This window comes from Periplaneta americana, chromosome 8, assembly GCF_040183065.1.
Source record: "Periplaneta americana isolate PAMFEO1 chromosome 8, P.americana_PAMFEO1_priV1, whole genome shotgun sequence".
Taxonomy (NCBI): domain Eukaryota; kingdom Metazoa; phylum Arthropoda; class Insecta; order Blattodea; family Blattidae; genus Periplaneta; species Periplaneta americana.
This window is the reverse complement of record NC_091124.1, coordinates 149,074,602-149,087,965: the sequence shown is the minus strand read 5'-3', so window position 1 is coordinate 149,087,965 and position 13,364 is coordinate 149,074,602. Positions and strand designations below refer to the sequence as shown.

Below are 13,364 nucleotides of genomic sequence, written 5' to 3'. Positions count from 1 at the left end.
GCTATGCCGACTACGCTACTCAGGCCGACTGAAAGTTAGAATTTTACTAGTAGGATTGAAAGATTGTAAGAATGAGAAGAGGTGGCCCGCAGGTACTTCTCTATTGTGTTGTTCACTACTAGGAAGGAGTTGTTATCCGTCTTGGAATTTAAACGGTACAGGATGTTAAGAAAAATAGTAAACAGTTACGAAAAATGATGAAAAAATTTAAAAAACTTAAAAATAGGCACTAACGTTGAAATAGGCATTTTAGGCACCATAAAACCCCTTTATTCAAACCTATATTCCCAATATTTCCATGAAAAAATGTAAATATTAAATTTCAAGCCTGTATGTATCAAGGAAATAGGTTTTAGCCTAAATTCCGCTCTCTGTTATCATACACAAACTCGTGAAACTAACATTCTCGTGTTTATTATAATTTTTTCATTCTAATTCCATATTTATATTTGTATTTTCAAGCCTTGAATGCTATGCACTCTTTCTTTAACTTAACAGTCAACAATGTCTTTGTACTTTAAATATAAAGGTAATGGATGTAAGGTATTGGATTAGACAAAGCAAAGTTGTACTTTGTAAGTATAATTGTATCCTCCGACAGGAATAGTCAACAATCAGAGACATCATATAGGAATGGACCAAGGTATCAGATGCAATAATGACCACGTATTATAAGTTTCACTTATTTCGCTTTTATTATTTACAGTTTGGTTTGAAATAAGTAGGTTTAATTATTTACAAACAATCTTTCCATTCACAAACCATTTTCAACAGTGTTCTATATTATTGCGCTTTGTGTCATGTTAGGCCATTTAATAAAAAACAGTATTTACAGTAACATAACACATTAATATGAAACATATAACCTTCTCCTCTCTAACCACTCCGCAGCCCAAGCTGTACTGAGCTTACACTAATATTTACACGTGCTGTACTCTGGAACTCTAGCTCTTACGCTCGCCATGTATTTACAAAACCATGTATTTGTACAACTGACCAGACAAGACTGGTTCAGGCAATACACAACTAATAATCTCCCTCACGAGGAAAAGTAAATGCTCTCTATTATTATTCACACTACACTGAGCCAAAGTCGTCTGTATGGATATGACTACAAAGCTGGCAAGAAGAGCACCAGATTGGCAGAGGAAGCTTCTGAAGTCCAACATGCTAATATTACAATAATTAACAATGTTTGTCGATTATTTTAACAAAATAGTTCAATGAATACAAGATGCCATTCATCCCATTCACTTACTATTATGACTCATAGCTGCCATCTGTTACTAGAAGTGTAACCGTTTTTTCAAAACAGTTGCTGTAAGGTTAAATTCAGTCTCTTCCCTCCCACCCCCCTTCCATTCATTCATTGTTTGTTTATTTTTATTCGATTTTCCCTTTCTTTCATATTATCTATATCTATACATCAATGCATATGTCACCCTCACTCAAACATGTAAAATATTATCTATATTAAAAAAGAACTTATAACTTTCCTGAGAAGTACAGAAGCTTCCAAGATACATTTTTTGTAGTCACACACATACGAAGACAATGGTACAGTACTAAGTTCATAAAGGAAAAAAATGGAGTTACCCGATGATATCTATAGGAACCATCACATCTAATTAGTCAGAAGGATGCATGGAACATCCTGTATAACAACTAATCAGTCTCATGGTTTCAAGTGATTAATGAGAATTGTTCACAGAGCATAGAGTTCTATGAGAAGAGAAGCTAAGCTTTGACTAGAAAGTGACAGAAAAATATATATATGTACCTCACCAATAGATCATTGCAATTTTCAAATCAAAAGAATCTGACAACTGGAAGTCTTAATGAGGTTATCATGTAAATAGGCTGTCTTCTGAGCAAATATTGTTTGACTTTTCTTATATCCAAACAGTAAGAAATATATGAATTAAACTGATTCAGATATAACTTGGGGGGGGCCCGCTTCAATATGAAAAATACATTCCCCAGTTACTCCAAGCCTATTGTACAAAACTGCATCTTTCATTGAAAGAAATCTATATAAAAGGAGGAGAAATAATAATGATAGTTATACATATCAAAGCCCAATATCATTCTTAACATATTTGTTTAAATATTGTAAAAAATAAAAAAATAGCAAAATTCACAGAAATTATTACTTTGATCTAATCCTGCAAATTCTGCTTCGTGCATATAACGCTCAGTGTGAGAGACAAATATGTACAGCTACCATCTTATTCTTCACTGTTATTGCTGATTCTTACAAAAGACACTAGAGGGTTCATACATCATCAATAAAAAATTTTATGCATTACAAACACTAATCAGTCGAGATTTCTTGAGTGTTGCTTCATTCGCAGTAGCCTCTAGTAGTTGTTGCGAGAGTATGCCTTCACATAAAAATATATATTGGTACGTAATAAAAAAGGCAAACCTCTCATAGTAATAAAAAAAGTTAATATCGATGAATTATGCGATGAGGATTGTGGCGAACAATATCATTAGATCAGTCAATAATCTGTTCAGTCTTTATTTTCTCACCATTTTCACGTTAAATAAAAAGTCACTCGTCGCACAGACACACAGTTCGTGTTCATTTTTCGCGCTGTATCACAGGATTTGTTATAAATAAGGTACTACTCAATCCTTCACGACGCAAGTTTTAAATTCTTCGTATTTTATTCCTTTTCTCAGTTTTCTTCGTTGCGTTATCTGCTTTGATATTGTGGTGGGTTAAATCTTTTCAGAAACTTAAAAGTTCACGTTTCCATTTCACTTGAGACTTCACACAACCATTACATTGCATCTCAGAAACTTGTTGGCTTTGTGGCTTCAATCTCACTCTTTCACTCTCTGCTATCTCACTCTGCACACACACTGTATTTTGTAATATTTGGCAAAAAACCGCATTTGACTAGTTTTCCTACATCGGACCTCGTTTGCAATGGTCTTCAGCCCTTAAAATTCCACTGGCCGTAAAAACAAGTTAAAATAATTCCGAAGGGGGTTGAAGATCATTGCAAGTGCTTTCCAAATTTAGTTATGTCTAGCGTTTACTCCTTCAAATCTCTGAAAACATTTTTCCTGCAGTAAGAGAGATTATGGCCACACAGCCAACAAGTTCACAACGTGACTGCAGCAAGAAGCACACAGAACTTCGTCACCACATATCAGCAACACGTTCATTGCCCGGGTTCCGCGGGTCACTTAGAAAAATAGTTCCTTGTACAGATCACTGCTCCAGTCGTCCTCACATCAGGGTAGTACCTGAACCGAGGGTCTTCAGGTAAGCGGACTATGGAGACTAGTATTTGGAAGCTGCTGCCACAATCTTCAGTCGGCATTCTGAAAAGACAGAGAAATAAGTTTATTTTACCAGCTCCCTTAAATGCAATCATTAACTAATATTTGTATTTCAACTGAAGAACTACCCCCTCTTTTCACTGCATTGACAAGACAACATTTTATCTGGATAATAACACTCAAACTTACTAGGCACTTGGTCAGTAATTGAGACTCGTTCAGACATGGTTTCTTATAAATAGTTCTCTTAATCTATCACAAAATATTTCAATATCCGGTAATTTCATCGCTATAGAATTTTGTTATTCTAGGTTTAATATGTAATTCAGTAAATACAAAAATATTCTTTGTTCTTAACTTCTATGATAAAATGTCTAGCTTTCATTAATCAGGTAATCTTGTCGTACTTTAATTTTTATTGTAATTGTAATTGTAAATTTAATATTAATTGTAATTTTATTCTTCATATTATAGTTGTAATCCCCTGGTAGAGGGGCAGAGAAGGCCTGACGGCCTTATCTCTACCAGGTTAAATAAATAAATAAATAAATAAATAAATAAATAAATAAATAAATAAATAAATAAATAAATACTACTACTAATACTAACATTGATACACTATCGATCCATCATTTCTTGGACCGCTCTAAACTTCGCTTTCTCTTTGGCATATGTTAAATTTGCATTGAAATTTTTCGTTGTCCATCTATTGACATGTTTCCAATTCTGAATAAATAAAAAAATTGGTTGAATTTTTAATTTTCATATACAAGGTTTTAAAAAAGAATGAATATCTTGAGAGGTAGTACACTTGTCACAACACGAGAAGGAAGTCTAGTAAACATCGGTCCTAAAATTATCTTCCGAGATATGAGTATTTGTGCATCAACTTCATAAGAGATGTTCCATTTAATAAATAATAATAATAATAATAATAATAATAATAATAATAATAATAATAATAATCCGTGGCGCTACAGCCCATGAAGGGCCTAGACCGACCAGCCGGCTGCTAGCCTCACGCCCACATGCCGAAGCAGAGGTGGACGATCATCCGACCAGAATGGAGGTATCGTGTGGTTAGCATGATGATCTCCTCAGCCGTTATAGCTGGCATTCGCAACCAGATTTCGCTACCTATCGTAGCTCCCCAAGTGCATCACGATGCTGGGTGGACACCGGTTCCATACACTGGCCAAAATTTCATGAGAAAATTTCCTCCCCATGAGAACTCGAACCAGCGCGCATTCCGTAACGCGAGTCATAGGCAGGATGCCTTAGACCACGGCGCCACGGCGCGGGACTCCATTTAATAATAGCAATCTATATTCTGAGAGGCGGTAGTATTCATCAAAACAAGAAAGGTCTAATAAACACTAGTCCTAAAATTAAATTTTGTACGAAATATGGACTTTGAATTTGATATTGTAAGAACAGTGTATCTTCTAATGTGTGCTCTTTGCTTGGGTATACAATATCAAATTGAAAATGCAGTAAACAAAGGATAAAGAGGGATCCCTAAGCTATAGGGCACAAGAATCGGTTACAATGAATGGAAATCACATTGAGCATCTCCTATGATTTTGAACAAGTATACACATATTATCTATATTTCGTTCCATAATGTCTGACAGGAGAAGTAAACATTGCCGGCAGAGGAGGAGAGAAGTATAATTGCTATTCAACCAATGGCGGAGGTCTCATGTCTTGAAGTTGGTCGGAGGTAGAACACTTCAGATCGCTCAACTTCAAGACAAGTGTGGACTAAGACGTCTGCCATTAGTTGAATAGCAATTATACGTTTTCCCTCTTCTGCCGGCAATGTTTACTTCTCCTGTCAGACATTATAGAACTAAGTATAGTATATAAAAATATTAATTTTAGAATCCATGTTTATTGGGCTTTGTTTTCTTGTTTTTATGAGTACTACCACCTCTCAAAATATTGAATGTTTTTAAACACCCTGTATAAATTTGTTTTTGGTTTCATATCTCACTACTAGTAGTACGAATAAAATAAATTAAACGAAATTAGGAAAGGCTGGCGCTAGGAAGAAGTAAAATTTGTAATAAAAAACGAGCGCTCAGCTCACAATAGACACACAGGAAGTAGTCTATCCAGTGCAAAGACCACTCGTAGGCCAGTCTGCGGGGCTACTGAGAGCTATTGATCTACATGCAGAGGCTGGGAGGAGCCGCATGGGGTGAAGTTTACTACATCGTAATTTAAACTTAAAATCTTCGCCATATGCGCCTTATCTCTCATTGTCCATCGCAAGAAGTAACTGTTAAAGGAGAAGTTTTACAGAAGTGGGCTAATACAGTGTGAATGAGATTTACACTATGATTGAAATATTTCTGGCTACAAATTTGGCGGATACGATTGCCGGTAGGGCAGTGTTGATTTATTTCTTTTTCATTGGGACTAGCCTTGTCTTGTGTTTTTTCTACGTTGTCTTTGGCAGTGACCTTGCCACGGATTGTAATTCCAGTTGTAAATGTACGTACAGTACCTCAAATTTCACGTATTCAATTCAAGATAAAGATACGAAAACTGAATTTGTATTCCAGCATTTCTATATTCTTAACGTTTCTCTTGATAAGATACGGTGGTTCCAGATTCTGTTCTCGGCACGAAAATGAGTAAGTTATTTATATCACCGTTATACTGAGAATGAATGTGTTTCTTTCGATTTTTCTAGGTACTTAATACTGTCATGTCGACCAGATGACCAAGTAATTCGTATATTTGTAAATTCCTACTGCCGATTCACAATCTTTGGGAGGCCGGGGAATGAAAAACTATTTTTTTATGAAAGATAAGCTAATCTTAAAATATGTCCGTGTGTGGCCCTCTAAGTTTGATAAGGCTACACAGAAGACGAGCTGGAGCCTGGTTCACAGAGATGCACTCCGCAACATGGAAAATAATTGTGCAACAATTTGGAATCGGAGCCATGTTTACATAAACTATTTTTACTAAAGGTTATCTGTATAACTTCATTCTGTATCAATTCGTTACTAACTGCAATACGATTCTTTCTACACGAGATAGAAGTGGTATGCAACATTAAAGAGGTAAAAGGTTAAAGTCCAAGTGAAGACGCGTGGGAGACATGGAGGTAGAGCTCCATTCTTTCTTGACCTAGGTACTAGAATGAGATCGTGTTATCAGCACAAAGCTCCTGCCGCCTTTTATCCTAGAGAAAGATCCGGTACTCAGTTTTACAGGAGACTTATTAGTAGAGCCTGGATGTTTGGCAAAATGCCTTTTTTACTGGGTGGAAGTAAATCATTATTTTCATATAATTATATAAATGTGATTTGGGGTAAATCAAAGTGATAGGGACAACTTTCATTTTGCCTACTTTGTCTTTTTTTTTTTTTTTTAGCGTTTCTTACTAATTCAATAATAAATGCCTTTTTTGTCATTTCAAAGCAATATTTCTTGTTTATTTGCAATTTTCTAATTAATTGTAATGTAATGTGTATGAAATTTAAATATTTGAAACAATGACTCACTTCACTAATAGTAAATCAAAGTAATTTATTTCGGAGCTTAATCTGATAATAATCGTGCTTTAATACTACTGGTATAATATGAATAATGATCGACAATCCACAGTTATAAATACAATATTGTCATGTCTTCACGATGCCAACAATCAGCTTTATAATTTTAATTTGTTACGCAGCATTTTCAATTTATTTGCTTTCATAATATTTTCAAATCTTACTGTTAAAATTTTGTGCTACACGTGTTGATTATTGTAGGAGAAAGAAATTTGTGTGAGGTCGAGGAACAGTCAGTTATTGTCGGGTGACAGAAGGTGTGAGATCGGTTAGCTAGAATGCCTAAATTCACTAAACCATTGAAAAGCAAACTTCATGCTTGCGTTAGTGAATTTTGTGCCCATGTGTTTTCAACCGATGGAACAGTTTGTCATGTAAGGTTTCTGAAAAGACAGTTAATCACAAAAAAGAAGTATTTTATAAGTCAACTTGTGTCAACTACGAAGTAAAAATGTGAGTTATGTTGATATAATTTAAATTTATTGCTAAAATATATTATGCCTTTTTTAAATGTATTGTGCCTTTTGTTAAGTTTTTATTGCCTTTATCGCCTGCCTATTTTAACTGTTATAAATGCCTAAACATTCGGGCTCTACTTATTAGACATAGGGTTGTTCTGGAAGTTTTGGGAATGGGAAAATTGCCGTCACTACCCGAGATTGATAGCTGGATCTTCCAGTCCGTAGTCAGTTGCTCTACCAACTGAACTAGTACACGACACCCAACATTAGATAGCACAGAAGGAGTGGCGTAGCGTCAATGTAATCTGAAAAGCTTAGCTTCCCCAGTTAATAATAATTTCATAATAAACCTGCAGTTTATGGAGAAAATTATTTATTAATTTTAACAGAATTTATATTTACGCGTTAAATATTGTGATGCGGCAGCTGAGGATTATTTGTGATGCAGCAGCAAACAAGAAGCCTGCACACACCAGCTTCCAAGCAGACCGGTTTCTTCTGTGTAATCCACCCCGCAGATTTTCTATCCCTTTTAAACTACCCTAGTCGCAAGGCTCGAAAAGAAGCTAGCTTTAACATTTAAAATAAGTAGTTTCCGAGTTATCCCTATTCGTCAGTTGTGTTCAGTTGAAGTGTTAGTGTGCATTGTGGCTGATATAATAAATAATGAGCGAAATAACAGTTCCTGACACTAATTTACTTGAATTTTTTAGGACAATTGTATTATCAAGACTGACTTACGAACAAAAGTGTGGTTTAAAAAACAAATGACCGACTCCCTTGCTGTCAATGAAGGACACAACCAAAAGACAGACGCATACTTACGTAATGATACTAAGTATGACAGGGAGTGAGCTAATGTTATACGTATACGTGTCTATTTGTTAGAGATATGTGTAAACCGTGAAATCGTATTTTATTACGTCTCATTTGAGGTCATGCCTTATTGGTGTTACTTACGATGTTCCAACCAATCTTCGACTGCTGACTTGAAATTCACTACTATTTATTTTAAGACTGTATTTTTGTAATACATTTTCTCATATTGCATGAAAGACAACTTCATTTAGCTTCCCCTGCTCAAAATTTCATGCTACGCCACTGCACAGAAGTAAGATTAATCTGTAAGAGTATAATATTAAATTTATCCCGATGAGGGACTACATAATATTTTTGGTGTAGAATAAGTGGTTGAGCGATGCAGCAATTATATTACTCTGAAAGGTTACTTGAAGCTGACAGACTGAACTAGTTCCCCACTGTTGTAAACGTATTCGTTATTAATAGTAGCACAATAATTCAGTAGGGTAAATACTGGATGGCTTTTCTCCAGGCGCCGCCGGGGCAGAGCTGGTTGCTCTCCTCAAAGAGAAGTGGCGGCCCTGACATGAAACCTTGGCGTTGGACAATTGATATTCAGAACGCAGACTGACGTAACATTGGGATCTTACTACCGGTGCAATCGCTAGATATCCTTCGCAGCGGCCCCTGTCGTATTACATGTTCTATGTAGGTCGCAAGCAAGGATTCGATCCCGCGATCCGACAGACCGGTATTTCATTGTAGACTTGTAGTGCGGCGTCAAAGATTGCAATATGAATTTTGTTGACCTCAATATTTTGGAAAATACAAACTAACAAAGTCTTCAAAAGTTTGAAACTAAAAAACAATCTTCGTAACTAATTGTCGTGATCGTAAAATGTGAGTCTAGAAATCAGAATAAGTACGCTGTAAATTTTTACTGCATTATTATTATTATTATTATTATTATTATTATTATTATTAAATTATCCTATTTTTCTTCCTCGCAGCAGCGTCGTGGTCAGAGGAATCATGTCCAGGACTTGCATTACGGAATATGCTGGTTCGAGTCCTCATAGGGAAGGAGATTTCTCATGAAATTTCGGCCAATGTATGGGAGCGGTAGCGAAACCCTGTTACAGAGGCCAGCTATAACGGCTGAAGCGATCAACGTGCTAAGTGCACAATACCTTCGTTCTGGTTGGATGATCGTTTACATCTTCTGAAGCATGTGAACATGAGGCCAGCAGCAGGCTGGTCGGCTTTGGCGCTTCATGAGTTGTTGCGCCACAGATTGTTTTAATTTTACCCAATAAACAACATTTCCTTAATTGTTTCCAATAACGGAAAAAATCAATTAATTATAATATTTGCTACTTCCAGTAATTAGCCATTTATGAAAGAAACAAAGGAGAGATACGTCAGTATAGTATCTCTGAGCTAAAACACTTGTATACATAAATCAAAACAAAGGACTCCTATGACTCACCATTACAATCTACGAGTATACGCGCAACATAATGACGAAATGCCATTTGTTTTAGTTACAGTGCAACAAATGCGAATAATGTTGTCCATTATCATCGTCAGTTTGTGTATTTAAAAGACACACTAAATTAAGAACTGAAATTGAAACACACACGCATTTAAAGAAAATAGCTAGAAAATACACATTATCATGGCAAAAAAAGAGAGAGAGAGAGAGAGCAACGTACGTAAGAAAGTTTTGTTACAGAGTCACGATACGTTAAAACACGCAATAAGTGTGACCTACTTTGATCTCGTTACGTTGTTTAGACGAATGCATATTAGTCGGGCAGCTAATCTATAAAATCTGAGATATAAGATGTCAAAAATAGAGTGGTACAAGGCGACCATGATACAAATTTATAGACAGAAATATATTACTCTCTTTTATCGTATTTCCTCTACTGCAATAGTTTCCGCGCTCCGATAAGCTACTGCAAATGCAGCTAATATTGATGACATGAGCTTCAATAAGCAATCAAACGTTGGTTAGTGTAGTAATACAATATGCATGTATGTCGTATGTGTTTGCAGTAACGGATGAAAAACCACCACATAGCCTAGTAGTCTGCTTTGCTTTCAGCACACTTTTAGCGCTTCCCTGTTCGACATTTAATCGCAAGAACTGCCGCACAACTAGATCTTCGCATTATATTAACTCCTTAAGAAGTTCGCTATCCGGATCCTACGCATCATCAGTGAACTCGTCAAAGCGTTTATCTTTGGCTTGGTATGTCATCCTTTTGGAGAGATGGTCACAATTACTTTCCATTTAAGGGGGGACACGGATGAAATTTTGGCAATTTTCATTCAAAAATCACATTTTTGTCTTCTTGTGAAAAATGAATCAGCAATCTCTTATTTACGTATATGTTCAGTAAGCTTCAATGCTCTACGGCGCTTGAAAGCATAAAAGTTACGAAATATATAATTGGCTGCACGCTTGAACTTCAATTCCATCCACATTATACAAGTTGTTTTCTCACACTTTTTTTTTCCAGCAAATTTCGTCAGGTTCGAAGTGTAAAGGCTCTTATAATTTTGATGCTAGAAATATGAAATCTTTATTGCATGTTCTATATATTGTGGTAAACAAAAGAAGGCATCATTTTTTTATAAACTGAATACTTTCGAAATTAAGAAATAAAACATGTTTAGTGGACACTAAAAATTTAAATTTTGAAGTTGCATATTTGTTTTTCCTTTCCATTTTCCCTCCCATTTATAGATATAAATTCTGGATACGTAAATCTTTTATAATCATATGAGAGATCCTGTAAAAAAGAAGTGATGCACAAAATTTAGGCATAATTTTTGTAAGAGGAGACAGATTTTGAAAATATGCTAATTATTTATTTTTCCTTAAATTTGAATAACTAAAAAGCCATTCATATGATCATAATGAAATGAGTGAAATAACCAGTTCTCATTGGCTGAGGAATTCGGGGAGCGGATGAGAGTTCAAAAATGTACACTTTGCGACCACAATTTTATAGGAAACAATGGCGCACACTAGGAATCCTTTGTGAATGCCTCTATTGTTACATGATCTTGTACACTCGACGATCGCTAACTGAGTATTATCCATTCACGACAGGGAGCTACTCAATTTTTCGATAGTCTTTCATTTAATTTCGTAAAAAAGTATTGCTAGTATGGACAGAGGTTTTTGTATCTGTCTACCTGTGTGTGTGCGTGTGTGTGTGAGTTTGTGTGTGTGCGCGTATGTGGATTTTGAGGGAAAAGCTCCCATATGAGATCATTAACAGTTCTCTGATGAGAAAACAAGTTACTGTCAATATATTAATAGGTTCAGCTACAGTTGGTAATCAAAGGTTGGTGGATGTAGCAAAGTTCAAGAGGTCTTTATCCACTAGGCCTATAATCTTTTCGCTGTAAGAAAAATCCTAATGTAAACAACACCACGTGACTGAAGTGAGGCTTCATTGGCCACTGTTTGGCGCCATAGATTCTCAGTACGTGTTCCCGCCTACTGTTGTACATTCTGTTTCATGTTAAACACTTCCCGTTACACGTCAAGTAGGCCTAAACCTCACTATTATGCATTCATTTGCTTAGGAAACATTTACTTTATAATTACTGTAATTAAGTTATTTTTAACTCTTATGTCTTCACAAAGGACAGTTGAGGATGCAGAAGCCATACTTGAGTACCACGTTCTTACATGAACAACTACGAGCTCAAGTAACGCCAGCTTGTTACAAGAACAGACTATCTCGGTATTACTGTTGGTATTCATCCGCGTTCATAGTACATAACAAAATATAAAAGTAACTTTTCTTTTACATAGCGTTTTACATATGAGTGAAATTAAATGTTTCGTCGTATTTAACAACTAGAATTCAATTTTTTATTTTCAAATGATGCAAGATTGTGGTTTCCAAATACGAACTATATTTTCATGCGCCATGTGAGTGTTTCGACTGGGAGCCAATCACGGGTATGACAGCAACGTGCTTATGTTTACATTAGGATTTTTCTTACAGCGAAAACAGTATACATCTGGAGGTGTTAGTAAATAACCCACAATGATTATTTACGTATATTCTATTATAATGATAAAATAAGCTATACTGTAATTGTGCAATTTTTCAGAAGTGTGTAAAAATTAAAATGTATTCATATTAGTCCAGCTTAAAAGGCTAACATATAATGCACAACGATGAGCACGTATAACGTACCACGCCATGAAGTTTTAAACAAAATAATCGAAGGATGTAAACCTCTACAACAAATAAACGTAACAAGAAGAGACTCTAAACACATCGATGTAGAGAAAGTTCTAAGAGAAGTCCTGTGGCAGAGGAAACTTTCACTTGGAACAGCACAAAAAATAAAACATTGCGCAACACAGACGAAAATAGCGGCACTGGCGCCCCGGTGCAATTATTTATATCGAAAAGTCGCACCGCGGCCAACGACTTTTTGCAACTCGGCCCCTCCATGACACCAATAGTGAAAACCAGCTGCCATGCCGTATTTATGCGACATTACTGCGCAGTTTTTGTTGTCCAAAAATTATGCGTGCATTACAACTGCGCATGATCACTGAAGTTAAAATCCGCGGTCTCTAATTTATTCGGGGCAATGTGCTAAACTGTGTCACTTTTAGGCCGCTTTGCAAAGCCGTTATGTCGCAAGCCAATGAAGCTGTAATTTATGTAACTTGTTTCAGTATTTTCTTTTCGCATGGATTACAGTACATTTCTGAAAGTCGATTGTTCAAAAAAGAGAATGGCATTAATTTGGTATGGAAAGCAAAAGGTTTCACTGCAAATAAAGTTCGTCGCATGAAATAATTTGGTAGTTTCTTCAACGTCAAATTATGATCATGTTCCACGAATTATTTTTAATTGTCTTCATTCGGAAAGAAACTGGGACATTCTGCAAAGACAAACAAGTTAAAGGAACACAAAAAGAAAGTCCTTTGATTGTAAGAAAAGACCAAATCAAACTGCGGATGGAAGACGCTCAATATATTAAAACGCAATGTTTATGACTGTTGTTATCCAGAAATAACAAACCACATAATTGACATATTAAACCAGGTTGCATTTTTAATTTTTATTATTTATTTAACAAAGCTATTTCAACTACATGGTTATCTAGCGCCGGTGGAGTAATTAGTGATAACGAAATGTTATTTGACAAGATGAGTTCGAGGATATGTCTTCTAGTTGAGGAA

The 13,364-nt window shown here is 35.7% G+C and overlaps 1 protein-coding gene across 1 annotated transcript in view; it reads right to left on the bottom strand.

Moving 5' to 3' along the window:
• Nucleotides 1-669: 669 nt before the first annotated feature.
• The window catches only part of Gbs-70E (Glycogen binding subunit 70E), a 46,338-nt gene continuing 33,643 nt past the window's right edge, over nucleotides 670-13,364 (bottom strand). Inside the window, exon 4 of the mRNA XM_069833807.1 lies at nucleotides 670-3,339. The gene's annotated coding sequence lies outside the window, so the exon portion shown is untranslated. The remainder of the gene's footprint in view (nucleotides 3,340-13,364) is intronic.